This window comes from Amblyomma maculatum, chromosome 2, assembly GCF_055883805.1.
Source record: "Amblyomma maculatum isolate TAMU_Amacu chromosome 2, ASM5588380v1, whole genome shotgun sequence".
Lineage (NCBI taxonomy): Eukaryota > Metazoa > Arthropoda > Arachnida > Ixodida > Ixodidae > Amblyomma > Amblyomma maculatum.
The window spans coordinates 217,376,484-217,381,486 of NC_139345.1; positions in this window are offsets into that span (position 1 = coordinate 217,376,484).

Consider the following 5,003-nt stretch of genomic DNA (forward strand, 5'->3'; position numbering starts at 1 on the left):
GGCGGTACTTCACCATAGTTACTGACCACCATTCGCTATGCTAGCTCATCTGACTTCGCGATCCATCTGGTCGCCTGGTGCGCTGGGCATTACGCCTACAAGAATACAACTTTGGTGTCGCGTACAAGAGTGGACGACATCACAGTGATGCAGACTGCTTGTCGCGGCACCCATTGTCGACTTCCGTTAACGATGAAGACGGCTTCGACGGGTGTTTAGCCACAGTCACGTCGACGTTTCCTAGTATGGCGACCTTTAGGCGAGAACAACGCAACGACCGGTCACTACAGCCCCTTATACAAGAAGCAGAAGGAAGAGCAGAGTCAAAGCAGTTTACTATCGAAGATAGTGTTTTGTTCAAGAAGAACTACTCTGTTGACGGTGCTGCCCTCCTTTTGGTCGTCCCAAAAAACTCCGTGCACAAGTTTTGCATGCCATGCACGATGATATTACCTCTAGATATCTAGGCTTCTGTCGTACCCTGCACCGAATTCGCCAGCGTTTTTATTGGCCACAAATTTATAAGACCACCAAGCAATACGTTGCGACATGTTAAAGATGCCAACGACTTAAGGCACGCACCACCACGCTGGCCAAACCTTTAGAACCCGTCAAGCCACCTGCCTCATCTTTTGAAAAGATTGGAATTGACCTGCTTGGTCCTTTTCCAAAGACTGTAGAGGGCTGCCGCTGGGTTATCGTCTGCTTTGAATATCTTACCAGATACGCGGAGACCGCTGCCCTTGCTTTCGCAAAGGCGGCTGATGTTTCGTCGTTTCTTTTGCATTCAGTTATTCTTCGCCATGGCGCACCCCGTGTTTTTATAAGTGATCGTGCTTGGCACTTCACTGCTGATGTCGTGGAAGAAATGCTCCGACTTTGTGGTTCACACTACTGACACTGGACACCGTATCATCCGCAGACCAACCGTCTCACCGAACGCACCAATCGCACCTTGACAACCATGCTGTCCATGTACCATGTCTGACCATCGCAACTGGGATGCAGTGCTACTGTGTGTGACGTACGCTTATAACACTGCAAATCATGAAGTGACCGGCTGTTCTCCTTGCTATTTACTCTATGCAAGAACTCCCCACATTTTCTCAGACACCGTCTTCCCATTTTCCCCCAACGACGATACGTCTGTTTCCCAGACACTATGTCGTGCCGAAGAAGCCCATTGTATAGTCCGCTTATGCACACTGGCTTCTCAAAGCCGCTCGAAAGAAAACTGCGATCTGCATCATCGTGCTGTTGCTTACTCCCCTGGAGGCTACGTCTGAGTTTGGACGCCTATTCGCAAGCGAGGATTATATGAGAAGTTTCTCTGCAAGCACGATGGCCCCTTCGTCGTGTTGGACTAACTGAATGACGTGAATTACGTTATCGCCAAAGTCACGACGGATAACCACCGATCCCGCAGGACACAAGTTGTTCACGTGGCTCGCCTGAAGCGCTGCCATCTTCGGTCTGCCTAATTTTCTCGAGGACGAGAATCGTTTGCCCGGGGGGAATTGTTACGCTGCGTAGCAGCGCACTGAGAAGCAGCAGAAGCAGAAGAAGCGGAGGAAGCGAGGCGCGCGCAGACTGATCCGGGTTTTCTGAGCCGTGTGCATCCGTCCTTCATACGAAGTTCACCTGTGTTAAAACCATTTCTTCCGTTTCAATATATATATATATATATATATATATATATATATATATATATATATATATATATATATATATATATATATATATATATATATATATATGGTTGGTTGGTTGGTTGGTTTGTGGGGTTTAACGTCCCAAAGCGACTCAGGCTATGAGAGACGCCGTAGTGGAGGACTCCGGAAATTTCGACCACCTGGGGTTCTTTAACGTGCACTGACATCGCACAGCACACGGGCGCCTTGCTTTTCGCCTCCAGCGAAAAGCTGCCGCCGAGGCCGGGATTATATATATATATATATATATATATATATATATATATATATATATATATATATATATATATATATATATATATGTCCATCACTCCGCGAAGTGGTGTCATCACGCTGTTAGAACAAGTCTTGTGGTAACAACCGTTATCTGACGTGGTCTTTTAATAGACATTGAACTGTGATGTTACTGCAGGCACTGACGGAACGCTTGATTATGCTATGTGATGGTGCTGCCCTTGCATGCGTATTGGTATACATTTCAGAATATGAAGTGCACCACTTGAGCGTTTGCCACCAATGTATGTGCGAAACTATTTTTCATGCGTGTTAACCATCATGATTAACAGATGGACCCTGTGCACAAGCCAAAAGTGTCATAAGCCAAATGTCACGAGGTCCCACAACATGGCAGGAGCTGCTAACTCGAGCTTACAAAGTTATATTTTGAAATATGTTCCGGGACGTTTCAGCTCCAGGTAAGAAAGGTTGCAACTAGGCATGGAGGCACATCTGCACAGTTTGGATAACGCGAGGCTCACAGACGTCTACGCCAGGTTGTCTTTCACATAAAAGGGCAGCCAACGACTGTATGCTAATGAGTATGTTTGAGACAACAGAAACATGAATTGGGAAAATAGTGATTAATGTTGTAGCAAATAGCATTCACATTAACAGGAACCACAGTGGGATCCACAGACAAGAGGTATTAACGCTGGCACATGATACTCTTACAGGTGGAGGTTAGGTTCCCCCAATTTTAAGTGGAAAAATATGGGAGACGCCTTCGCCCTGCAGTGGGTATAATCAGGCTGATGATGATGATGATGAATTTTTTGCCCGCTCAAAGATTAAGTCATCTTCGTTTTTCCAGGTGAAGAAATTGTGAAAATGGTAACATCGAGAATGTCCGAGACCATTAATGATGATGACGCTGATCTCAACAGTGCAAAAATGGATGACTAGCAATGCTATCAACAGTTGAAGCTAAGCGGAGACATCAAATTGAAATGCAACGAATGCAGAAATATGTTGCAAGACGACCAGTCAGTGGTGTGCGACATTTGTGTCCGCTAGTTTCATCAAGCGATTGGCCAAAGCAGATGGGGTTTTTGGTTTTGTGAGAAGTTCAGTGTAGTAGTATAGATGCAACCTTACCCATTAACAACTGGAGTGAAGCAATTCCAATTCTTTTGTTTTTGTAAGATGGTCATAGTTTCTGTGCAAGAATTGAGATATTTCTTCCTAGAGAATGTTTGCTGAAATGTGAAGATGATGTGCAATAAAACTAGCGTTATTGCTATTTAATTTTTCATGTATACATTAGTTCTGTGAAGGAAATCACTGGCTAAGAGGAAATGTAATGACATTCTTTTTGTTACTTCACTCATCGTGTTGGCTGATTAGTTAGAGTGCTCGGCTGCTGAACACATGGGTGCTGATATGATTCCGGCCGCAGCAGAGATTTCAATAGAGGCAAATAATAGGCTGTCATGCACCGTGCGGTGTAAGTGCAGGTAAAAGAACCCCAAGTGGTCGAAATCGTACTGGAGCCCGCAACTATTGCGTCTCTCATAGCCGTAGTTGTTTTGGGATACTAAACCAGATATCATATATCACATCGTACTCTGAGTAAGGCCTGCTATTTGAACTATACCACATTGATACAAGTTTAAAAAAATGCAATGAGAATATAATCCAAGCAGGGAACCATGCCCAGAACTGTTACGGTTTCGTCTTCAAACGAACTACAATTAGATGAATGTTGCACAACATAAACTGAAGGTTACAAATTCTAAAAACAACACTTCCTACCTGCGGCATGTAGGTTTTTACATCCTAATGTGAGATATGTAGCTATTAAGGATATTGTAAGGAGGGGCTCCCCATTATTTTGACTGCGTGGGCTTTGTACATTGCGTTCACATCTCACAACAAACAAGTGCGTTTAAATGTGGTTGCCATCACTAGGATTAAACATCACGACCTTAGGGCAAGTAGCCGAACGCGCTGCAGAGATGTCGCAGCGTGTACGTTCATGGTATACATGTCAACCTTTGCAGATGGTAGATATTAGCTTCAGCTTTTGACTGCCAAGCTTAAAAGTCCATCATTGCGTATGCCAAGCCCTCATCGTTACGCCTCCTCTGAAATTTCCGCAACATTTTTGCCTACTTATCGGCAAGTGTAATCGCAATACCTATAACCGCTGTTGGCGTGGTTGACCGCGGACTACCGTGAATCCCATCTGCTCAACTCTTTCCCTGTGGCCACCCAAAGTGCCCTTCTCGATTTAGCAGCAGCATGCAGCAACACAGCGGCCACAAATCTCATGCCACAGTTCCAGTGTTTTTCAGGTGCCGGACGAGGCCATATACTTTTTCTTCTTGGTTCCCATCGTCTTGCAACAACTACCTTGCAGTGAATGAACTTGCTTTTAGCGTATTTCAAGCCCTCATTGTTACGCCTGCTCTTTTAACTTTCCGCAGCAATTTTGCCGACCCATCGGCAAGTTTCAAAGGAAAACCTATAACCGCTGCTGGCGTGATTGACCGCTAACTACCGTGAGTGCCATCTGCTCAACTGTTTTCCTGTGGCCACCTAAAGTGCACTTCTTCGCGCTTTAGCACCAGCAGCAACTCAGCGGGCATGATCCTCATGTCACGGTTACACTGTGTTTTAGATACCGGATGAAGCCGTCTACTTTTTCGTGGTCCCCACCGTCTTGGAGCAACTACCTTACAGTGACTGACCTTGCATATTGTATATTACAGGACCTCATCATTACGCCTGATGTTTGAAATTTCCGCGGCATTTTTGCCTACTCATGGGCATATGCATCGCACTATCCATAACCACTGCTGGCGCGGCTAACCGCAAACTACCGTGAGCGCCATCTGCTCAACTGTCTTCCTGTGGCCACCCAAAGTGCTCTTCTTGGCGCTTTAGCTGCATTAGCGACGCAGCGGACACGAATATTATCCCAGGGTTCCACTGTTTTTCAGGTACCGGACGTAGCCGTCTACTTTTACATCGTCCCCATCGTCTTAGTGCAACTACCTTGCAGTGATTGGA